Source organism: Sus scrofa, chromosome 2, assembly GCF_054392235.1.
Source record: "Sus scrofa isolate SSC_HxYL_T2T_F1_AM1 chromosome 2, Sscrofa_HxYL_maternal_Yorkshire_Landrace_v2.0, whole genome shotgun sequence".
Classification (NCBI taxonomy): Eukaryota; Metazoa; Chordata; class Mammalia; order Artiodactyla; family Suidae; genus Sus; species Sus scrofa.
Genome location: NC_139384.1, coordinates 133118285 through 133143849, shown reverse-complemented (window position 1 = coordinate 133143849; position 25565 = coordinate 133118285). Strand labels below are relative to the sequence as shown.

At 42.0% G+C, this 25565-nt stretch overlaps 1 protein-coding gene across 6 annotated transcripts in view; it reads left to right on the top strand.

Annotated features, from left to right (window-relative positions):
- DTWD2 (DTW domain containing 2) overlaps positions 1-25565 on the top strand; it is a 1117698-nt gene that overhangs the window by 308929 nt on the left and 783204 nt on the right. For 4 of the 6 annotated variants that reach the window (XR_014838614.1, XR_014838622.1, XR_014838613.1 and 1 more), the window contains one exon: positions 3062-3191. The gene's annotated coding sequence lies outside the window, so the exon portion shown is untranslated. Of the gene's footprint in view, positions 1-3061; positions 5639-25565 lie in introns of those variants that run through there. The other 2 variants (XR_014838615.1, XM_085014346.1) reach the window with 2 other exon arrangements.

Genomic DNA, 25565 nt, shown 5'->3' with positions numbered 1-25565 from the left:
GGTGGCTACAGCTCCGATTGGACCCCTAGCCTGGGAACCTCCATATGCCACGGGAGCGGCCCAAGAAATAGCAACAACAACAACAACAACAAAAAATAAATAAATAAATAAATTAAAAAACAACAACAACAACAACAAAAAACAAAGTTTAAAAAAAAAAACAAAAAACAAAAAAAAAAGATGTGATACCTATACACAATGGAATATTACTCAGCCATTAAAATGAATGAAATACCAGCATTTTTAGCAACATGGATGGACCTAGAAATTATCATGCTAAGGAAGTTAGCCATACAATGAGACACCAACATCAAATGCTTTCACTGACATGTGGAATCTGAAAAAAGGACAGACAGAACTTCTTTGCAGAACAGATGCTGACTCACAGACATTGAAAAACTTATGGTCTCCAGAGGAGACAGCTTGGGGGGAGGGGAGATGTGCTTGGGCTGTGGGATGGAAATCCTGTGAAATTGGATTGTGATGATCATTGTACAACTACAAATGTAATAAATTCATTGAGTAATAAAAAAATTATGTTCAAAAAATAAAAAAATGAAATATCTTATATGACCTTATGGCTTTAAAGTTGTGAATATTTTTCTTTGAGATTGAATTGACAATTCAATATTTGCAATTCAATATTTGACAATTGCAATTATTATTCATTTATTAAAATATGATCAATTATTAAAAAAATAGAATTTGTTATTGGGAATTTTTGTTCCCCAACGTAGAATTTTTATTGGGAATGCATCCCAAAATGAAATGGATTGGAGAAGATTGGTAAGATGCTTTGCTTCATCTTACTCCTTTGTTGTGCCAAGGTAAGATGTGCCATTGGATACTTTTCTTTTGCTAAGTAACAAAAGGTGTATTGTGAAAGGGGTGAGGACCAGTATGACCTCAGGTAGTGTCTCAAGAAAATCAGTTTCAGGAATGTGTTCTTAGAGCAACTGAGGATCCACACATCAGCCTCGCATCCTTAGAATGTGTTTGTGTTACCCTCAGGGGTGTCCGTACCCTATTTTGAAGACCACTGTCATTCAACATGGGAAATGTGTCAGGGATGTATTTCAGCAAAACATCACCCCACTTTCAGGCTCACACTTGGGGAAGAGGGATACCTGAACATGCTATGGTCTACTCTGCAGTATGGGATGCTTACAATGGCAGTTAGGTACCTGAAGCCAAATGATGCTGCTGCCATGACCAAAAGAATTAACTCATATATTTTTAACATGGAAAATATCTGAAAAGCAAGTTAAACATGATAGATGACCATTTCTTGGAGAAGAACCAAAATTCTCAGGTGCTAAGGAATTAGCATAACTCAGTGAATGCTAAACTGAACCTATTTTTAGAAATCTGTAGAGATTTGCTCTGATACAAAGCAATTGCATTATTATGAAAGATAAAATGACCCCAGAAATCACAAGATATTCTGAGGTCCAAATGAACACAATATCAGAGCAGATATCAAAGGGAAATCTGAAACAATTTATTATAAAAGGCAGGAAGGTTTCTTCCCCCCAGGTTAGCTAATATACAAGCCAAGTGGATATGTCAAATGTAAGACAAATAATGGTCTTAATAGAATTGCACAACTGAACTGCTTTGATGGAATTGGATCAAGGGAACACAAGAGAAGGAACATTTGTACAGGGTGAAGTATTGTCTTGGAATGCAGTGTCTCATGAAATTTGGCTTTCAAAATGAGCTCAATTTAATTTCAAGAATAGCCATTTGAATTGAAAATAAGCCTTTAGAACCTGAGGAGGAATAATCATAGCACTGGGTTAAGCTGCAGACAGTCTGGGGCTTTATTGAGGTTCGGTGGCAAACTTGGTTTGACCTGCCCTTCTCTAGTTTCCTGGGCCAGTGGTTTCCCACTTGTGACTTGACAGGTGCCTGTGCTGGAACACCATGCCAGACCTCTTTGGCTGGGTCCCTATTGTAGGATCCACTTCTTGATAACTTTGGTACTGGGCAAAGAATTACACAACAGCAAAGATCGCCAGTGACCTTCTGCTTTCACCTTGGTCTTTTGGCAGGTGTGATATACTATTTTAATATAGAAAGTGTTGCAGAGCGGTGAGGTTCTGGACACTTCAGCAAAATTTTTTTGAGGGCAAGTGCAAGGGTTTTTCCTTTGCTTTTATTTATGCTCTGGCTTCCTGATGATGCACCTTTATTGAGGAGATGTAAATATATCTGTTTCTGTTCATTTGTTTTCTGATGTCTCTGGTGCTGGTGATTTTTTTTTTTTTTTGATTCTGCCTCTAAGGAAGATAATTGTTTTGAGACTCTATTATTTTCTATCCTTGGGGGTCTCTGGTAATTGCCAATGATGTCATTAATTACTTGGAAGGAAAAATAGGTCATTATTTATATTTAAAGGGATATACATTTAAAATATAGTAATTCCATATAATAATTCTGTGCAGTTTTTGAACTTGAACCAAAATGATATGAAAATAGCTCAAAATTCAGAAGTTCTCAGGTAAGGGAAAATGGGTTATATTCCCCTAATACTGTTGTATTTTGCTGAATGCAGGCTGTTATGTTTTGTTTTTTTTTTTTTGGCAAGTCCATAAATATGAGGTGAAAATATCATTGACCCAAATATATTTACTCTTTAATTCCATGAACATTCTAGCTACATGTATGACAAATATATAGTGTCATATTTATATTCTAAGTAATTATGAGACTCATAAATATATGACCTGAATTATTCCCCACCAAAATTTGTATGTTTGTGCCAACAAATCACTTTGAACAATAGTCATTTCTGTTGCTCTTGCCATAGGTAAAGATCATAATCTCAAGATACGCAGAGTAATCATAAAGGGGATGGGGGAGGGGTGGTGAGGATGGGTGAGCAAAATGCTTACTTGGGATGAAATGACCTTCCCTATAAATCAGGAGGAAAGTTGTCAGCTGGGTACCCTCTCATTTGCAGCATGTATAAGCAGCAGGAAAATGAGGCAAATCATCCTTTGAAGCAAAACATTACCTATGATGCAATTCATTCTTACCGTAGTCTCTCTTCTCCTAGAAGCTATTACTGAAGATAAATCAGGTGAGGCCCCATCCAGCCCGCTCCTCCACAGGCAGCTCCTATTAGAGCATCTTTATTTCCCCACCTGAAGCCCTCTCGCCCTTCCAAGAGACAGGAGTCAGATGAGGTGAGTATATGCCGAGTTAACTCCCTTCATAAGAAAAGGAGTGTTTTGCAATATTAAAAGCAAAGAATGTTTGGGTCACATTCCAGTAGATGGTTGAGAGGGAGTTTCACCTTTCTCTGAGCCTTTGCAGGGGAATCATGCTCTGCTGGAAATTCTGTTTTGGTTTGGGGTTGTGGGAACTTTTGCAGGGCACTCACAAAGTCATGCTGATCCTAGCCATCTTTTTGGAATCATAGCAAAATGTCAGCAAGCCCAATGACCACATGAGAAATGCCCAAAACGTCAGACTGTCTTCTTGCTTCTCTGAAAAAAAAATTATCATTTACTTCTTGTTTTCATCTAACTGTATCTGTCCAAGCTTCTTTCTCCTGACATCAAACTGGTTTCTTCCCCAGTCATCAGGCCATCCTCTTTCCTGTGTGTTTCCTTTGTCATGCTCTCCCCACTTCCCCAGGGCCTCTGCTTAAGGTTCCTTTCCTGCCCCTTGATCCCCTCAATTGTCCAACTTTGATGGCCCCTCCCCATTGCAAGTGAGTGTCCAGGATTGGTATTTTCCCTCCAACCCATGGACAGTCTGCAAAGCTCACTGACTTTCCCAATGTGTTTCTGTTTAGGACGGTGGGGGAGAGAATACAGCTAGAGAGTTACAGGTAAATCTTACCTACAGGGGCTAGTCATGGTAAAGGCTCAAAATTAGATTTTTTGCTTATCTCCTTTGATGCTCATTCTGTCTTGCAATCATGTCCTTAAATCCTTGTCGTCCTGCTTTGGTAATCCATCAGCAGGAAGAGCCTTTGAATAATACACTCCTTCTTTAGACCCTTAATACCTAGGGCTCTCACCCTCCTTGTGTTTTCCTGGTCCTCGTTTTTGGATAATATATGGCAAGAGAACTTATGTCCTGAACTGAGCAAGATGCTTACACATACAAGAAAACTAAGCATCTGTCTGGCCTCCTTGGAACTCTTTCAATCTCACATTCCTGAGAGTATGTGTTTTACGGTTGGGGCAAAATAAGAGAGGGATTTTATGGACCCTGACTGTGGTCTGGGTGACACGTGGAGGGCTGGGTGCTGTTTTAAAAATATGGGGGTTGGTGGGCAGTAGATCATCATAGTTGCTCTGCTGCAAGTAGAAAACCTCACTCTCCCCCCAAAGGTCATCCGCTGGAGGCAGGACTTACATGATTTCACGTACTCTTTATCTCCCTCTATCCATGAACAAGCTCATGGGAATCAAGTTTCTGGACCACGAGTTTTGGTAGGTGATTATATTAATTGTGAATTCCTTTCCCAATGAGGAATTGGCACAATATTTTAATAGGGTTAAAAGAATACCATGGCTAACATTTGTCAAGTGCTTTGTGGTGTACTGGCATATGTTTGCATGATCTCATTTAATCTTCCTGATGATAAAAGAGAGACACAGGGAGGGTAATTGATCTGTCCAAGGTCACTTAACCCTTGAGAAGTAGGACTGAGAGCTGTCCCTGTCAACCTAACCCAGGAGCTCATGCTCTCATCCACTGAGCCCTCTTTCTGTCTGGTGCTGGTGATGGTTGGAATTAGTTTAGTGACTCAGACATGCTGGGGCTAACACCTCTGCTAGTGTCCCAGGTTTTCCCTCCAAGGTGGCTCCCATGGTTTCAGCTATCACCCTCTACCTTCAAGATGAGATTATCACTTGGGTCTTTCTGGCTAAAACTCTGCCACATGGCTGTCAAGCTACAGAGGAAGCTGGAATAGTGAATGTTGAGCTTTGTAACTCAACATTTAAAGTTGAACAGGCAGAAGAGCAGTGATCTGGGCTTGGCTGTAGGGGGAGACAGTTGACAGAGTCTTCTACAATGCCTGAGTTTTTGGAGGTCTCTCTTATTTGGCTTTGGGCCAGTGCCAGGAATAGGAGGTTCTTTTTCCAGGAATGCTATTATTCCTTAGAGAAGTCTGAATAATGTCCCTGCAGATAACCAGCTCCTAATATCAGGAGCCTGTGCTTAAATTCTTGCAGCCCTTATAGGGTGAAAGGGACTTAAAAATGTGATTAAGTTAAGGATGCTGAAGTGAGGAGTTCACCTGAATTATCTACATGGGACCTAAATGTAACCATAACTGTTCATTTAAGGGGGAGCAGAGGAAGATTTGACTGGAGATATAACGGTGATATGATGACTGAAATAAGGTGATGTTTCTAGTCTTGGAGATAGAAGAAGATGCTATAAGCTAAGGAAGCAGCTCTCAAAGATAAGGCAAGAAAGCAGATTCTCCCCAGCCCTTAGAAGGAGTGCAGCCTTGCTGACACTTTGATTTTGGCCCGGTAAAAATGATGAGTTCAGAGCTTATGACCTCCAGAGCTATAAGAGAAGAAATGTGTGTCTGAAGATATCAAGTTTGTGGTAGGTTTTGGAAGCTTCTGTGCGTGTGTGTGTGTGTGTGTGTGTGTGAGAGAGAGAGAGAGAGAGAGAGAGAAAGAAGTGGGGGAGGGGGAGAGGTGAGACGAGGTAACATGGGACCAGACATATCTATTGGAAATTCTCAGCACTGAGAACGTGGGTTGCCTAGTGCCTTTGTTTTTGTTCACAGCTCTGATCCTTAGCAATTAAAGCTGGGAAGACAAGGGGGAAAAAAGATCCCATTAGATTCCATTAGGTACCCGATGCTGTCTTGTGACATAGGTAATGGTAAAGTCTAAAATAACAAGTCCTGGAACCTTTTCAAAAGCAAGAACTTTCATATGTAAGAAGAAGGGATTGGTTATAGAAGTAGGATTTCTCCTTTTCACTACCACCTTTGCTCAAGAACAGGTTCCATTGTACATTGGGGCAAGACCGAGATTGGGTAATCAATTGTCAGAATGAGATTTTTTTTCCTTCCTCTCAATTTTTCTGAGGTCTTAAAGGCTGAGAATGAAACGGTAGAATCCATATTTCAAAGTAAAGTGCCAGATGGAGTTCTCCTTTGGTGCAGATGGTTAAGGATCCAACACTGTCTGTTGTAATGGCTTGGATCACTGCTGTGGCATGGGTTCGATCCCTCCCAGAAACTTATGCATGCCAAATAAGCAAACAAACTAAAGTAAGTGCCAGCTGTCCCCTGTAGGTCTGGTATAGGAAGAGGCCCCAGCCCCAAATCAGTTCTATAACTTTACCGGGAGGATACCCAAGAGACTGGGGTGGAAAATGCAGGCATGCCTTAGGAAAAAGACTGCCAGAGAACTGTGGCTTTCTCCCCCAATCCCATGCTGCCCTCACCTCAAGCTGAATGAGAGGGGCTTTAGAGAGCCCATTTGCTGAATTTTTAACTCTCCTGTGGAATTTGTAGGGCATAAAGGGTGCATTTCTGATGTCTGACACATTTCTGAGGAGGTGACTGGAGCTGTGTGCCTGGCAGCAATGACACACACCCACAAAGTTACAAGGGAAACCATTTCTCTCTCTTTCAAGAGCAGGAGAAAAAAAGCAGGTGTTTTCCTGTGGGGCATGTGGCTCTATAATGATGGTGGTGGAGGGAGCTCAGTCCAGGAAGCCCACATGGGTGTAACAACACAACAGAGGGTATACCAGGGGAGTCTGCCAGGGTCCAGGAGCTGAGAGGGTCGGAATAAGCCTGCTGGAAAGGGTGTTGCCTGTATCCCAGGAGCCTCACTTAGAGGTCACCAGAGAGGGTCTGCATGTTGCCCTCCAAGGGCCTCATGATACAAAGGGCTGGGTCAACATTTGATACAAAGAAGTAGCCATGCTTAAATTATCCTTCCCTACTGCCTTGCTCCCTTGGGTCCAGTGCTGAAGGGTCAGACACCTTGGCTTTGGCTGGGGGAGGAGGAATGAAAAACAAAGCTGGGAAAAGGAGAAGCGGTTTAACAGGCCTGCTCCCCACCCTGGTTTCTAGGCTTACCACACCTAACATGCTGAAGGAAGGAAAGGGACTCCAACTTAGGTAAGAGCTTGGGGTTTTGATTTTCATATTTGACTGGGAAATTAGTTCCAGAATGAAACTATTCTCATGCCTACAACAAACTGAAAAAAAAAAAATTAAGGGATCTGTCAGAGATTTCATCCAAGAAGCAGGGAAGAATGAGTCTTCAGATGAGGTTTGAATGGGTAGTAAATGAAAGATGCCCTTGTTTTCTGTTGGTACCCTATGGCAGGTGGCTGGTTCCATTAAATAGCTATAGTTGTTACTGTCCAATTTCTGATATACCAGTGTAGAGTAGCTGGGTTGCTTTAGATAGAGTCCCAGGTAATCTTTTAAAATATACTTAGCCTGTCTTAGGAAAGATAAGACTTCCATGCACTTTAGGGGTGCCTCGGCCGCACCCTTCCCTGTAGTTATGCTGTGTTAGAGTAGATCCACGTGTGACGAATGGGTGTTCAGACTGGATCCCTCACCCACACCTGGCCTCTTTCTAATGCATGCTCAAGGCTTGGGAGGATTTACTTCTGATTCTGTTAGCATTTTCAAGGCTAAGTTATGTAAACATTACCTCTGTTCTGCCTTTCACTTTAAGCCATCTTCGTCTCCTCACACTCTGTTCTCTCTTCCAGTCATTGGCCCCCAAGTGTACTCTGGGTACAAAAGTAAGGATAGGAGTTGGTAGTGGATCAGGGGTCAGATTCAAAGCCACAGCCTGGGTGGAAGATGAATTTCCCTTTCCACTGTTGTTACAGGGGCTCTTTGTGAAATAGAGAAGGGATCATACAGGGTGAAATTGCGAAGGTGGTCTATGTAAAAGGAGGAACACTTTTTGGCTCAAACTGTGGGTACATCTCAGAAAAAGATAACTCTCCTGTTTCCAAGCTGTAATTTTTAGAGGATGCAAGATTGATTTAGCGAGTCATGACTGAAATCCACTGAAACATGCATTTGTAGGCTCAGAACTGTGCTGCTGGATTGATCCTGACTTAATGCAGTTCGGCAATGCTTGTTGAAGCAATCACGGTTAAAAGGATACACTAGCAATGCTGAAAAGCTGAGGGTTGAATGTGTTTCAACTTTCCTCAGCACTGAGCCAGAAACTCCTCATTTGTTTTCCTTTTCTGAGAATCACCTCATGCTATTCAGGCAAGGTGACAACGATGCCTGAAGAAGCTCTGTTAAGCCAATTTACCTCAGGCATGAGGCTGCAGATTTTAGAGGGAAGCTCTGAATGATTAGAGGTTGTTTTCTCAACTCAGCGGAGCTTTCCAGAGACCAAATAACTGAGGTATGCTCTCAAAAGGGTTGGCAGGTTAACCTAGTAACTTGAGTTCCCCTTCTATCACTCAAGGCTCTGTGACCTTGGTGAGTCATTTAACCTGACAGGCCTTTAGCTGCTTCACTTGTAAATGTGGAAGTGAGGCTAATCTGTAGGCTCCCATGAGCTTTAATTCTGTAGTTTTCCAACTCCTTTTCTAGGAGGGACAGTCAGTGTGGATACATGGGTGATTTCAACCTTACTATGGGCCTGGCTTTGTGATGTCACAAACAAGCCTTGACAGCCTAGGTGGTCTGACAAGCAGGGTCTGGCCTTAGCATCTGAAGACTCACCAAGGTTTTAGCTTATTTGACATCCCACTTCTCTCTGCCTGTCGAATGACCAGAACTCATGCAAATTCAAAGTAAGAGAGCTAGGAGTTCCCATTGTGGATCAGTGCTTTAAGAACCCAACATAGTACCCATGAGAATGCAGGTTTGATCCCTGACCTCTCTCAGTGGGTTAGGGATCCAGTATTGCTGTAAGCTATGTCATAGGTTACAGATGCAGCTCGGATCTGGCATTGCTGTAGTTGTGGCATAGGCCTGCAGCTACAGATCCCATTCAACCCCTAGCCTGGGAACCTCCATGTGCCACAGGTGCAGCCCTAAAAAGGAAGGAAAAAAAAAAAAAGATAGCTAAAATACTTTCTTTTAGCATGAAAAAATAGATCCTGGACTTCTTTTTTCTATATATTGTATATATCAATCAGTATTATAATATTTCTATTAACTCTTAAAAAGAATTATATAGTCAGATTTAACTCATTACTCCTGGATAATATACCAAGGCTATGTGTGTAATTATCCCTGTTTAATGTATCTTTTGTTGTTCTCAGATATTTTTGTGGTGGTGGAGAATAAGGTGGACTATTTTACATATTTTCCTGTGCTGGGTTTTATGGTATGTGGTGAGAGAGTTGGAGATAAGATATATGAATGAGAAAGAGATGATACAGAAAGGAGATTCTGCCCTAATAAATGCCTAACTCCCAGGTGTGGAGAGCCCAGGTGAGGTCTGGGTGGGACATGCAAAGGTGGAGATGTTCTTTATAACCTGTCCTACTACAGAGGGGAGAGAATTTGTCCTCAGAGTTTTGGTTTCCTCAGCCGCTCTGCCAGCTGAGAGTATCTGTGGGCCGTGGGCTCAGTCAGTCTTTGAGTTTCTGCATTTTGATTCTCCATGACCCTCTCTGGGTGAAATAAGGTGCTCTTTCTACATGTTCCATAGCACCCTGTTGCCCAAGTGGCATTTTTATATTCTGATTCCTTATTCAGTTATCTCTCTTCTAAGTTTCTGTAAGCTTTATATTGCATACTGCTGTTTTCCCAATGACTGGCATGTATTGATTGAAGTACTTACTGATTTTTTTTTAAATCAGTGATAATTAAAATAATCATCTGCTACTCTTGAAAGTCTAACCTATTCCCAGGATAGGTTTAATGATTTTCTTCTACTTGGCCTCTCTGTGGTTATATTCCACTTCTTCTGTGGTAGATTGAACATATTAGATGTTGTTTATTAATTCAACAGAAAATGATTTTGCATCATTATGTCTATGTATCAGGAATAGTTCCAGGTTCAGAGTTTAAAGGGATGAACGAGATAGACAAGAATCTTGCTGTCCTTGAGAATAATAGTAGAGAGACAAAAACCCAATAGCAAACAAGTAAAGGACACTTTTGAGAGCACTTACTGCATCAAGCTCTAGAGATTGATGAGATGGGTAGTAAAGGAAAGCTCGAGGAGGAGATATTTGAACTCCCCCGGAAGATATGAAGGCTCCTGGCCATGTAAAAGTGGTGGTGATGGGAGGATTTAGGCAAAGACTAAGGTCCAGAGAGAAGGGCAAGCTTGGAGTGTTTAAAGACCAGACAGAAGGCTAGAGTGGCTGGGCTAGGGGGGAAGTGAATGGGGGTGAGCTTAATAATGTGAAGTTGGAGGGGGCAGCAGAGATGAGTCATTTAGGGCATCATAGGCCATAAGGATAAGGCAGAATTCTGGCAAGATACCAAAGACATAATTAAATTCATTTATTTGGAGACAGTTTTGATATGGGCAGGGTTTAGGGAAAGCAACAAGGTTAGTGCACACTTCAGGGCTGGCAGAGGGAGGTGGGCGAGGGGAGAAGGCAACTCTGAACTCTGGAGGGGTGCACTCTGGAAGGGTGCAGCCAGATCACAGAGACCTAGCAGGGAGGAAGCTGGGGGAGGCCATCCCTCCATATTCTAGAGTTCCCGTAGGTGCCTCCCACTGTCCCAGCCAACCAGAAGCAGGAGGCTAGGGGACCCTACTGATACAGGCCTAAGGGTAATCATACCTGGGTATGGAGAAGAATCCAGCTTACCCTGCTGACAAATTTGGATTTTAACCTGATGAATAGTGGAAAGTCACTGGGTGATTTAGGCCAGTGGAGTGACGTGGCCTGATATCTGTTTGGAAGAGGTTACTTAGGCTGCCATGTGGACTGTGTGCCTACTTGACTGTACTGGTCTACTTGACTGTGTGGACCATGTGCCTACTTGACTGTAGGAGGCAGAGGTGGAGGCCATCTGTCATTGGGAGACCCATGCTATGTCTCATGGCTGCCACCCAGCCTTTGTCCAGTAGGATTCAGTCACTATAACCTGGCACCTGTCTCTCCCTGATGTGGAAAAGCTGGCTGATCATTAGTCTGGGACCACATATAAATAGTCCATGCTGTGTTGTTTTGGGAGATTCCTGTTGTGGCACGGTGGTATGGAGTGGCAGTCTTAGAGCTCTGTGGGACCCTAACCATGGCCCCATTTCTAGTTTTCAGTTGAGTCTGAAACTTGGCCCCGGGTGATTCACTAAGGATGCTCCTCCTTATCCTCCTTATATAAAACTGCCCACCCCCACCATGTGCTGTGTGTGGCACAGTGAGGGAGCTCAGTGGTGATGCGCATCACGGAGGCATGAAGGAGGAACTCCCTTGTTTGATTGTCATGATTGTCCTGGCCATTCCTTGGGCTGGCCTCTCTACATTGGGCTTTAGGGAGGGAAAGTTGGATCTGAAGAAGTTTTCTGAGAAAGCTTCATGATAGGTTAGACATCCTGGGATGAAAGTATATATTCGTTTACGTGTGCACATATGTGCTTGTGGGCAGTAGGTAGGGCAAGGGATGGAGGAAGAGTGAGGGAGGAAGTGGGAGGAAGGAGAGGACTTGACAACCTTTTGATGAGTTTAGCTTATCTCCCAGAATGTTCCATGGAAAAGGCTCTAAGGCATGCCCTGCCTGAGTAGAGAATAAAAGTGAAATCCCCAAAAATTAGGGGGAAAAAACCCTACAAAACTTTTCCTCTGTTTTGTGTTGCAGGTGTTGGACTTAGGAGTCTGATACACTGAGATGCTGTTTATAATTTCTGATGCAATGTGTAGTTTGACTTCAAGTAAGGTTCACCCTAAAAATCTGTAGAAAAAGTGTTGTTGAATCAAAAACCAACTTAACTTTTGACTCCTTCTTATGTCTAGGTCTCTGTAGTTGTTTGGATGCTTGAAATTTGAATAGCGTATTTCAAGCAGAGTTTTGATAGTGTGATAGGGAGTAGAAAAGAATGGCTTTGGTTTTCTAATAATTTTAAGAGAATATTTTAAAAAACAGGTTATAGTTTTCCAGATTGAAATTGCTAATGAATGAATCAAGTGCTAATGATGGGTAATATTTTAATACTCTCTTAAAGGAATATTGATCTAAATTGTTCAAGAATCTTTGAATCATTAGTTAGCATTCAAGGGATGGCTATCATGTAATGAGATGGCTTTTAACAAACTCATTAAAACTCATTCAATTGACAAAAAAATAAATTGAATGTGGACTATTTGTAAGGCAAGTGATGGAAACTAAAATGCATAAGACAGAATCTCTGCCCCCAAGGAGCTTGTGTATTGTAATAATTTTGTGCTTCGATATAATCACCTTGGGAAGCTGTCTGCTTTTTTCAATGAGATCACTCCTGCTGAACATTTAGGAACTCCTTTGTAATTGTCTTTGGAGCCAGTTTAATACATTGAGAATGTGCACACCTGCACACACACACACACACACATGCAGGTGTACTCACTGTCACTTTGATTTCTATAGATCAGGGGTCAGCAAAGCAGGGCCTGAAGGTCAAATCCAGTCTAGTGCCTGTTTGTCATGGCCCCAGGGCTAAGTGTGGTTTTCACATTTTTGAATGGTCGAAGAAAATCAAAAGAGGAATAATATAATGTGACATGTGAAACTTATATGAAATTCAAATTTCTGAGTTCATAAATAACATTTTATTGGAATGCAGCAATGTTTATTCAGTTATGTACTGTCAGTTTCTACTTTCATGCTACAATGGCAGAGTTGAGTAGTTTTGACAGAGACCATATGGCCCTCAAAGCCTAAAATATTTACTATCTGGTCCTTTATGGAGTCGTATCTTGAGGATTATATATATATATATATATATTTTTTTTTTTGAGATACTCAAGTTTGAAATAAACACACACACACATACATGTGTGTATATATGTACATACACATACACTCATGTGTATTCTTTGGTTTTTAGGGCTGCACCTGCAGTTTGGAAGTTCCCAGGCTAGGGGTCCAGTTGGAGCTGCAGCTGCCGGCCTATGCCACAGCCACAGCAGCACGGGATCCAAGCCATGTCTGAGATCTACACCACAGCTCATGGCAGCACTGGATCCTTAACCCACTGAGCAAAGCCAGGGATTGAACCTGCATCCTCATGGGTACTAGTCGGGTTTGGTGACACCGAGCCATGATGGGAACTCCTACACACATATTTCATATATATATTTTAAAGAGTCTTCAGTTAGGTCCTCTACCTTCTCCCACAAATTTGACTCTGAACTACTTTTCCCCAATTTTTAAATCTTAAACTTTTCCTCAGAGACAAAACATTTCATTTCACTTTATGGACATTCAAGGGAATCTTTTTCAGGCTTTGAAGTAATCTCCAAAGAGCTCCCCAATCCTGTGAGCGTTGGTCACATTGTTACTGCACGGAAGGGAGAAGTCCCTGAGCTCTTAGCGTATAAGGAGTAGGGAGAAGGAAAATCCTCTCAGTGGCACCCCAAGAAGGCCTCAGAGAGAAATGGAGCAGTTTTCAGTTACAACAGAAACATAGAATCCATTTTCTTTGCCCAAATGGCTTGCCTTGTGTCTCTGCTCTCTCCTGTGTTCACGGTGATGCTCCCCTTCTGAGGCCATTTACTGCCATCTCTTCTAATCTTCTCTACCCCAGCCCCAGGGCTTCTATTAACTGGTGATTTCCATGCTCTCATTGCTTCTGCTGCTTCTCTCTGGACCTTGGTGTCTCACATTCAGCCATCCTAAGAAGAAGGAATTTATTGGATATGTCAGTCACTACCCAGAGGAATACACCTTTGATGTGCAGAGGGCTTGACCAAGGTTAGATGACCATGAGGGTGGGGAGAAAAATCAGACATGTTACTACCATTTGGAAAGATACTCTTAGTCATCTTTTGATCTCTTGGTCCCTAAGTATGCACTGGTATATAGATGTGCAGGGCATCTGGGATACTGCTCAAACTATACCTGTCCTCCCCATAATGGAAGCAAACAGCCAAACAGTATCAACTTGATGAATCAATATGGTGAGGAAATAGAGCAGCGGCCACTCACTGGGGGCTGAGGGTAAAATTTTCTATGAGGAAAAGAAATGCAGATGTCAGTGGACGTTATTCAGATAAACTTAAAGGAGGAGAGCAAGTCAAGTGGAGGCAAGTTTGAGATACTCAGTGTGGTCAATCTGACCCTTAACCTGGGAGCCCAGTACAGCTTAGCCCAAGCATATTTACATACCTCCATTTTTATGTCTCTGCAGCAAATAATTGAACTCAGTAAGTTCATTGGCATAGGCAGAGATCCTCATTTGATTTAACAGCTTGAAACATTTAAAATGAACCGTCTGCATCCCAAACCTCCAGACCCATTTACTCTTCCTGGACCACCCTTCTCTCCATCTGTTGTTGTCACTTGCACCTTTTCTTCCATACTTTTATCTAAACATTTAAAATAGAGTTAGAGTAAAGCAGAGGATCATAGAATCCTTGTTCTAGAGGTAGTTTGCTTTGTTGTAGATGAGAGTCTGGGGCACACAGAAACAAAATTTTTTCTCAACCCCTGGAGACCTAGTCCAATGGTGCCACACAGATGGGAATTCCTTACTTATTATCCTGGGACAGTCACATCATCTGTCTTTCTCGAGCATCTAGGAACCTCACCTGTGTTGGAAATAGGATATTCTTTGGCAAATTTAGCTCTTTTTAATGTCAGGCTGATTTCATCTCCTATAACTTGTATCTTTAGCTCTGGGAAGCAAAGGAGGTGGAGGTTGTGGTTATGAACACTTTGACCTTGGCAATGTTTCCTGACAAAGTGGTTGTGACTGGGCAACTTGGACAATATGAAAGGTGGGTGTCCACCAGGATTACTTGCATATTAAGAATTAAAATGCTTCCAATATTGTAGCGGCAGATATGTGCATCCTGGGAAGGGTAAGGCAAGAGATTTTTTTACATATTCTTTTAAAAATATTTATTGATTACTTTTTATATACTTGTGTCTCCTTTTTTACTGTTCTCCCTTCAGCTGACTTTGCATTTGCCACCCAATATCTGCATTACCTCAACCACTTTGAGTGGTTGCCACCCTCTACTCCACCAAGAAGTTACTACCCAATGCTTCTTTTCATGAGAGGATAAAAAAGAAAAACATAAAAGTACACCCTTTGTCATACCTATTTGCGTCTGTAGGAACATAGTGGAAGGCAAATGCTATAGTAGAGCTTCATGCCTGTCTGGTAGCAGAGCTTAACAGTAAGATGGGGCAAGTTAATTAATCCATCCAGATAAGAGACAGAAGCAAGAAGCACATTTCAGAGCTCCAGACAGTGTTGAGCATCAGAATCATTTTAGAAAGAATAAGATATTTTGAAATTATGCAGTGATCTCTATTAAAGTGATAACAGCTGGTACCAACTTGACAAATCTAGGAATTTTATAAGAAAGATAAACGGCACACATCCTATGAAATTCAGCCAGACTAATATCATCAGGGATTATAGCAAAAGCACTTACTACTATCAAGTCAATACACAGCCTAGTTGACCTTTTATAAATGGGTGAAAATAAGTTTAGTAAAACCCCTGTAAGATATATTGAAAGACAGACTGGAGGTGAATGGTAGGAGGGCTGAGCAATTTTACTAACCCAGTCAATTGGCAGTAATTTGTCAAGTGCCTTCTCCCCTGAGAGCCAGGGGACAAACACGGCTGCCCATTGGTGAGCCTGCTCATTGCTCAGAGGGCATTTTATCGACTATATTTGCTGCTTTTCAAGTGTATATCTCCCATGAGCTTTAATAATCACAGCCGTGAATCTGAACCTCGTGACTGGTGAATGTTCTCCAGCCTGGACAATAAGTGCTCCAGCTTTGCCTCACTATTCCTTTTCTGCCAAAGCCACGGCCTCAAGGCCTCAAAGTATCTGTCTTGCAGCCTATTATCTGGGCAGCACATTTGCATTGCCTTGAACATTATCTCTTTTGAATTCTTCTCACTGAAAATGAGCCCATTTTGAGGAGGTTACCCCACAATCAATTCTTTCTGTGGGAGCCATGAGCAGTTTTGTCAATATATATTTAATTTCAGCCCCTGGATATTTTCCCTTCCTAGGTCAAGGCAGCACACCAGGACGAGCTTATGTACAATTCTTTAACTGGTGATCGCTTTACTTTTGCTCTCCCCACTCCCAGCCCCAAAGAATCATTTCATTAGGTGCAGTGCTCTGAAACCTATTTCTCAAGTAGGCTACTTCAGCTGAGCACAGAATTCCCTGTGTGGACCCTCCCCCACACCCCAACCAAGGGACTGAACTCCAAGGGCAGTGTGGCCAAGTTCTCCAGATGAAATGGGGTGCAGACGACCCATCTTTCTCTGGCTCAGTAATGAGGCCCAGCATTTGCAGTGCCCTCTTTGCTCGCTGACTCTGTTAGCATTTCTCTCTTCAATTTGGAGCTTGGCCTGCATGTGCTCCTCTTCTGAAGCACGTGCCATTATGATTTTAAAATAATGGGTAGAGTGCTATGGCCCTGCTCATGGGTGATACGGCTCTCAAACTGTCTACAGATTGCCGAGTAAGTGAAATGTTTTGACAGAGAGAAATATGTGTTGTCAACATAGCTTTACCCTTGGTTGAGAAGGGAAATTGAAACTGTACTTCAGCAGGGTTCAGATGTTGACGACTAGAATGATCTCCTCAAAACAAATGACTGCAGCTCACTTTGTTTTCCTTTATGCCTCATTCTTCTCTAATGAAATGCCCAATTAAAAGCATAGCTCATGTCCTTTCAAAAAAAGGCTTAAGAAGGATTCTGGGAAGGAGAAGTGACAGGAGCAATCCCTCATAAAGGAGAAAATCATAGAACCCTTCTGAAGAAATGATCTGTGTAGTGACCTCCCAGGTCCTGTGTGGAGAGTTTAAAGGATACTGAAACATAACCTTTTAAAAGATATAAGGTTGTGTCTTCGTGTGTGTGTGTGTGTGTCCGTGTGTATGAGAGAGAGAGAGAGACAGAGAGGGAGGGAGGGAGGGGGTGGGGATAGGGGAAAGGGAGGGAGAAGGGAAAGCTATGAATTATTTGTGATACATCAAACAACAGACACTGTATAGCCAGTTTCCCCAGTGGAGTGATACATTTAGGACAACTTGTGAATTTATCTCTGGGATTAAGTGGAGTCTGGAACTCTGCAGCTGTGTGTTGTCTGTCTCCTGGCAAAATGCGGTTTGCTCTCTTTCCCTGGCAGGTGTGTTCCTGTCAAGAGCTTGTTTAGAGTGGGATCACGGGTAGCTCCTAGAGCCCAGCTGACCCTTATCTTCATATTTAGTTCTACATTGTGGAAGCCACTTTTTTTTTTTTTTTCTCAGAGAACATTCTTGGTAAGAGAAAATGTTGACAACTTTCCCTTTCTCGAGAATCACTAAAGAAATATTTCTTCTTGTCATTCTCCTTTCATGTGATGTGCAGCAGAAAGGAAACAGGATAGCGCTTGACTTTCCACATGCATTTAACAACCACTATTTTCTTGAATACCTACCATGTACAGGAATATTTTATTTGCTAGTCATTACGGGTGATATAAAAATGAATGAAGTTCATGTCTTTATGTAGCTTTCACATGCTCATTTAAAAAATTTAATTGCTTAATTAGGAAGGCTATCAAAGGGATACTAGATAATAAGGAAAATCTGTGTGGGTATACAAAGTCTGGGGTGAGAGTGAGGGGTAGGGAGGCAGTTCACCCAGGATGCAGGTTTAGTAAGAAGGTATTTGTGTATAGAAAATTTAAAAGTAATAGAACTGTCAAAAATACAGTCTTTTTTATTATCATTGCAAACGAGCAATTCTAAACACTGTTAGGGGCAAAATACTTCTCCTTTCCCCACTCTCACTTTATGTAACTGCTCAGAAAGCAAAGAGGACTTTTCAAAAACTTTTGAATAGAAATGAGATTGTCCCCATTACGGTAAGTGTTTTGAAAGAGAACATTCATTTGAAAATATTTATTTAAAAGGAAAGAGAGAAGTCATTCTACTTTATAGTTCCCTTTTGTATATTAATTTAGATGTTGACTTATGAATTTTGGTCTAGTCATATGTGAATTTTTCCAAATCCTCTCTAGATTCAGATCCACAGGGGCAGGGCTGGCCCTTGTTCATTAAGTGCCTTAGGTTCTGTCCAGTCCTGGATACATAATTGGGTCCCAATATATGGTAAATGACTCAAATGAGGTTAGCAGCCAAATAGTATTTTACTTGTGTTTTTTATCAGTATTGTGTATGAGAATTGTGTGTATGAGGGAAAGGCTCTGGCCCTGCTCTGAAGGGTCTTCCTGTTGTTGATGCTCTTTGGAGAGAGAGAGGTATTCTCCAGGTGTTGGTGCTTTCAAAGATCTGAGGCTTATGACACATGACATGGTGCCCACACCTACCAGTGTTAAGATAGATATGGGGGGACGCTTCCTTCTGTGTCAATCCATACACCCTGGATTGTGTAGCAATGGGTATCACAGTTTCTTTGATGTTCTTCCCACACTCTGTTAGTTGTTTGTATGTGATGATGATCAAGAAGGACAGGGAAAACATAAGGAAAAGTTTGATTTGTCTCAGGAATCACACTACTAGATGGGAGTCCTCACTGAAGTTAGGATTCTGTAGGAGATGAGGGAAGTGGGAGCTGGAGAACATTTTGACCATTGACTCTTCAGTATTGAAAAATGTGAAGGAATAGAACATTCATAAAGATAGGCTTTGAGATCAGCCTATGTTAGTCAGTAATCATGGGGAGCTCCTGGATACCAGGTCAAAATGAGCTTAGCCTTAGGGAAAAATGTACTCTCTTGAACTTTAATGTTAATGTTCATGTTAAAATTATGTTAATCAGAAGATGGGATTAAGGGAATCTGGGTGTCAGGAGAATCTTTACCATTTTGAATGCCACCCTAATCTTTCTTGGGTGAAGGTCTAAGATTGAAGGGAGCATGTTTAGAGTCTATCCCATCTTCCAAGGAACTTTCCAGATGGAGAGTGGCCTAGGGTGGATCATCCTGTGAATCAAAAAAGAGGTCTCCAGAGCTGGATGAATGTCATCTGAAACTTGAAGATGTGGCCTTAGTTCTGGGAAAATAAAAAAAGGAGACAAACAAGCCAGGGATTTTCATTTCTCTTTCACCCAGAAATGTGTAGGGTCATATGTCAGCTCCTCAGGTGAGGTGGTAGAATAGAGAAGCTAGAAAATAACCACATTTCTCTACTTAGAAGCTCTGTATATCAGGGTTGGCCGGGAAAAATTTGATTGACTCTGGAGTTTGTTGGTGGCTCAGTGGGTTAAGGAACCAGCATTGTCACTGCTGTGGCTTGGGTTGCTTCTGTGGCACAGGTTTATATATATTCAATGTTACTTAAACCTTATTTTTAGATTTCCATGGAGGAAATATAAACTATGACAGAGAATGTAGGTAGAATGTAGGTTTAGCTTCCCCTTCCTCTCCTTGGATCTAGATCTGAGATGTCTAGTGGTACCGGGGACCTCAGAAGTCATGAGGTTCAATGGGGACATTTCATAGTTAATAGGTTTAAAACTGGCAAGTGATTGTTCAAGGTCATGTTTGGATTTGTATTCTCAGAATAACAAATGGCAAATGGGCAAGAGCAAAGGAGATCAGGTTGCAATTTACCCAAAGACTTTCTCCAAGAAAAAATGGTGATGATTATGGTTCCCAAATTCACTTTCCTAGCAAAGCTTACTATCAGAAATCCAAAGACTATATATTTGTACCTATATTCCCTGCCATAGATTTTTTGTTGTTGTTGTTTTGTTTTTTTGCTTTTTAGGGCCGCACCTGTGGCAGGTGGAGGTTACCAGGGTAGGGGTCCAGTTGGAACTACAGCTGCCGGCCTACACCACAGCTCACAGCAATGCCAGATCCTTAACCTACTGAGTGAAGCCAGGGATCGAACCTGCAACCTCATGGTTCCTAGTAGGATTCATTTCCGCTGTGCCATGATAGGAGCTCCATCCCTGCCATGGTTTACATTTCCTCCGTGGTGAAGAAATACAAGTTCACAGATGCAGGCCTTAGAATAAGATTTCCCTTTTTACTCTAAAGCAAAATTTTCAACTTTGCAAAAAACATTCTGGATAAAACACAACAATTAAAAACGTTGTTGAAACCTTATTTTTAGGTCTGCACATTATTTCACAAACCATTCTTTTTGTCTCTTCTTTGTCAAAGGACTTAGGCAGCTCGTTTCTATGGCTTTCATCAAATATCTTTTTCCCTTCCTGTTCAGAATAAGCTGTTTCCCTTTCCCAGGCTAGATGAAAGCTTTCGTATTCTGCTTTTCCTGATATCAACCCAGTGATGGTAAAACGGGGTTCATGTCATTCCAGATTGCCAATTTCAAAGGCTAGTTTGGAGACAGAGGGATGAAAAACAAGCTTCAATTTTCCTCTTTCAGATCTCTCCAGTACACACTGTCTCTGTATTATTTCAGAAAACCCATTCAGTAGTAGACTGCTGCCTTCCCTGACTCGGCACCAAATCAAGAAGTGGCTCATAATGTATTGTGTTTATTATGCATCATTTTGCTGCTGACACTGGGGCCATCAAATATTGGTAAATTTACAGCCAGGGAGGTCCAGCCATCATGCCTGAAATGAGGAACAAAATATTCTGTTATTCATCTCCAGCCCTGGCCCTTTATGAGCAGACAGTGAGCAATATACTTATCAAAGTTGAAATAACCTTCACTTTAGGAAACATACTTGTCCTTAATTGCCAGAATAAGAATGCATAAGCAGCTTCTCTCTTGATAATGTGATGGAGGCTGAGCTGATTTAAGTTTTGAGTATTTTGTCAATAGTGGTGTGCTCAATTAAATTTTAATTCACAAATTATGTGCATATTATACTGGAGAACTGAAAAAGCTTTTAGAGTTTAAGAGTATTTATATAGTCTAAATATCATACTGGATATCATATCATACTGGAGTCCCCATTGTGGCTCAGCAGGTTAAGAGCCAGCAGGTTAAGGACTAGTATCCATGAGGATGCAATTTTGATCCCTGGCCTTGCCCAGTGGGTTAAGGATCTGACATTGCTGCAAGCTGTGAGATATATTGCAAATGTAGCTCAGATCTGGTGTTGCTGTGGCTGTGGTGTAGGCTGGCAGCTGCAGCTCCAATTTGACCTCTAGCCCAGGAACTTCCATGTGCCGGCGGGGGTGGGGGCGCTAAAAAGATGAAAAAAAAAAAAAAAGCATGTGATACTTTGATAGAAACATATATATTTATGATTTCCTTCTTCTTCTTCTTCTTCTTCTTCTTCTTCTTCTTCTTCTTCTTCTTCTTCTTCTTCTTCTTCTTCTTCTTCCTCCTCCTCCTCCTCCTCCTCCTCCTCCTCCTCCTCCTCTTCCTCTTTCTCTTCCTCTTCCCCTTCCTCTTTCTCTTCCTCTTCTTCTTCTTCTTCTTGCCGCACATGCAGCATACAAAAGTTCCCAGGCTAGGAGTTGAATTGGAGCTATAGCTGCTGGCCTATGCCACAGTAACGCCAGATCCGAGCCATGTCTGTGACATACACCACAGCTCACTGCAATGCCAGATCCTTAACCCACTGAGCGAGGTCAGGGATCAAACCCACATCCTCATGGGTACTTGTCACATTCATTTCCCCTGTGCCACAACTGAATTCCCAATTTTTTTCTTTGAGTCAAATCAAAGGCCATTAGTTCTATTACTCTGTCCTAGTCCATAGCAGTTAAGAGCTTGGAGGCTAGAGGCAGAAGGATGTGAGTCTGAATCTCTGACCGCCTCTGTGATGTTGGCATATGCCTTCCTTTACTCTCTTTAAAGTAGTAATAATAATAGTACCTACCTCAGAGATGTTTCAAAGATTAAATGAGATTGTATATATGGAAAAATGCTTAGTTTGGTAACTGGCACATTGTAACAACTTGAGGAAAATTTGCCTTTATTATTATTGCTCCCTCTTTTATTTTTCTGTGTGTTTGTGTGTGTATATATATATATATGTGTGTGTGTGTGTGTGTGTACATATGATATATACATACACATATATATGAGATGGTTCTTGGGAGGAATATAGTTTTGAGAACCTGACTGACGTGCCTCAGAAAGCACAGCAAAGCAGTAAACAAAAATTCTTTGTTGATAAGGCATTTGTTTACTGTGTTTACCTCAAGTCATTCCTGCCCCATAAAAAGGGTGTCCCTGATTTGAATTAGTTTAATCTATATAGTGGCCGTCTGAACATTTATGGACAGGGATGTTTATTTGGAAATAGGCAGATTTGGGAAGGAAGTAACCTTTGTGTCTATGAGCTGCTGTTTGGCCAAATGTAAATGATGAAACAATTAGAAAATGAGCTCCGACACTCTTCTGAGAAGGACAGGGAGACCTATGGAACTTGGTCATTTTTCCTAGCTGAATCCTGAGGGTTACATTAATTGACAAAGTCCTCTGTGCTGTAAAGTCAGAGTAACAGCGTTTGGTTAGTTGGGTTGTCAAAATTCCTTTGTGATGAGGTGGGTAAGTTATTAGATGGAGAATTGGAGAAATGGACCTGAGAAAAGAATTATCAGTAAATAATATGACCAGTCAATAAAATGACTGGTCATTTTATTTACAAAACAGTTGGCCTGAGAGTTTTATTGTTACTGTTGCTTTGTTTCTCTTATGTCTATAGGATAAGGTTAGGCAAATTAAGTGTTAGTAGGCTGTAATTTCAGATCAATAATCTATTAAAAAATCACAAGACAAACAATAAAGGATTGTTTGAAATGAAAATACAGTTGGAGGGAGTTCTCGTCGTGACTCAGCAGTAACGAACCCGACTAGGGTCCATGAGGGCACAGGTTTGATCCCTGGCCTCACTCAGTGGTTTAAAGAATCCAGCATTGCCATGAGCTGTGATATAGGTTGCAAGATGTGGCTTGAATCTGGCGTTGCTATGGCTGTGGCTTGGGCTGGTGGCTGTAGCTCTGATTTGACCCCTAGCCTGGGAATTTCCATATGTCGTGGCTGTGGCCCTAAAAAAAGAAAAGAAAAAGAAAAAAGAAAATACATCTGGAGTATTTTTTCTCTCTTGCTTTTCCCTCTTTCTTCAGGTTAAGTAAAATGGACAGGTAGAACTATTGGAAATTGATCATGATTCAACATACACACACACACTCCAAAAACACAAAACAAGTATCTCATCCAAATCCTCTGAGAAGTTCTCATTTAAGCTACATGTGTATTACATAAAAATTGCTTGGCTTTCACAAGAACCACCCTTCCGAGAAGAGGAACCATAATGTAAATTAATAGGTGAGGAAAGCTTTCTTGGGAAAGACCATAAAACCTTGGTGGCCTTAAAGTCTGGAAATGGATTTCAGAATGAAAATGCTGTGAAAGCCCAGAGCACAGGCTCAGTATGTGTGGGGCTGAGTAAATAAAGATTTTTTGCCCTGAATTGCAAAGTACAATGGCTGAGTTGTCTTCTGGGCTCCTCCACCTTCACCACTTCCTCCTCTCTTTAGCCCACTTGTTGCTTTCTGAGTGTGCAGAATATAGTTTCATGAAAAAGTAAAATTTGGGCTGGCTAAAATTTTTTTAAGGTTTATTATGTATTTTAATGGGATGTCTTGGCTAGCATTTTGAACCAAATAAGTTGTCATCAAATTGGTATGTCCCCCTTCAGAAGGGGCTCTCTCCAGAAGGCTGTGCCTTGTGGGCTTGCCTACCTCCTGGGGCTCTGGGGGCTGCACAGCTCTGGCCTGGCCTGTATATACTCTGAAGGCCCAGAAACAATTCCATGTGAGAGTCTGCTTTCTGGACACTGCTGCCTTGAAAGCCCCTGTGTTTTCACCATCTTTGTAAGACCACTAAGGAGTGTTTGTTACCAGATTTACAGCTCTGAGCTGTACACCTCCATACGGGGTCCCCACTAGAGTTTCTGCTCAGCTCTGGGGGGTCCCACCTGAGCCTCCCATGGTGCTGCCGCAGCACATATGTTTCATGAGCAAACTTGGTGGTGCTGTCTGTGTGCACATTTTCAGTCCATAAATCCTCAGTATTCCTGTGCCTGTTCTCCAGGCCCCCAGCCAGTGCTATATCATATGTGAGAATGCCACATTTCCCTAGAGAGCCAAGCCCTCCTGCCTGGACCATGTGCATAAACATCCAGGTGCTTGACAGCACTAGCTTCAGCTCATACAGTGCTCTCCTTTGATGGCGTCCCAGGGCAGGGCTCAGGCTCTCTCTGGACAGATGTATTCAGCTGCCTCCAGCAGTAGGGTGCATGACCACTCTGGTTTAACTGTGGAAGGTGGCACTGTGTTCATTTTGCTTCAGATTTAAATGAATCCCAGACCTTTTTTTTTTTTTTTTTTTTCATTCCAGTTGGATGACTGGGCTTCTCAAGGTTGGCAGCAACCGCAGTGAAACCATCTCCTGTAGACAGTCCAGGCATGGCTTTAATAAAGAATGGACGATTGTGGGAGTTCCTGTCGTGGCACAATGGTTAACGAATCCGACTAGGAACCATGAGGTTTCGGGTTCGATCCCTGGCCTTGCTCAGTGGGTTAAGGATCCGGCATTGCCATGAGCTGTGGTGTGGGCCGCAGACGCAGCTCGGATCCCGCGTTGCTGTGGCTCTGGCATAGGCCAGTGGCTACAGCTCTGATTAGATCCCTAGCCTGGGAACCTCCATATGCCGCAGGGGTGGCCCTAGAAAAGACAAAAAAAAAAAAAAAAAAAAGAAGAATGGACGATTGTGGATGAGTCCTTGGAGACAGGAGCACAAAATGTCACGTGTATTAGTTTTAATCACCTGATTCATTTTTCCACTAGGGTTTTCACAATGGTAACATCTTCACATTTAAAATTCTGAAGGAAGCACAAGCCAGTGGGGAGCCAGGGGTCAAGAAAAAGATATAGAGCAAGGCAAATGACAAGTCAAGTTCAGGCAGTGGTGATGTGTCATATTGTAACAATGGGACAGGGAAGTTGGGTGGGGAGGGTACTATAAGGGGAAGGGAGGCATCTTTGCTGTAGATTGCTCACTTGGGTATGGAGATAGTACATGGAAAAATCGAGAGGGGAAGAGGAGGGTGGAAGAGGGAAAAGGGCATCCTGGACAGATCCTGGAACAGCAAACACAATGCTGATGACTCCTGAGCAAGACCATAGAGCTCCTCCCTCCTTCATTCAACACATCTCCACACATTCCTTACTCTCTGCCAGGGATTGTGCCCTCAGGATATTAGCTTGTCATCATTCGTCACATCTACATCTTTATTAAACATTTCTTTCAGTCCGTGCTTGCGAGGTATTCCAAGGGAGTCAGCAGTTGCCTCCCTGAATTCTGTGGAAAAAGACAAGATGCATATGCCTCTTCTGTTACAGTATTCAGTGTTTGGAAATGAACAGTTGTGTCTTGTTATGCAAACGCTAAGGTAATAGGATGCATATAAATTACAGTAAGTGCAATTACTCACAGGGAAATTTGTTGGCGTTCAGTTATGTTATTGTGTTCACTGCAG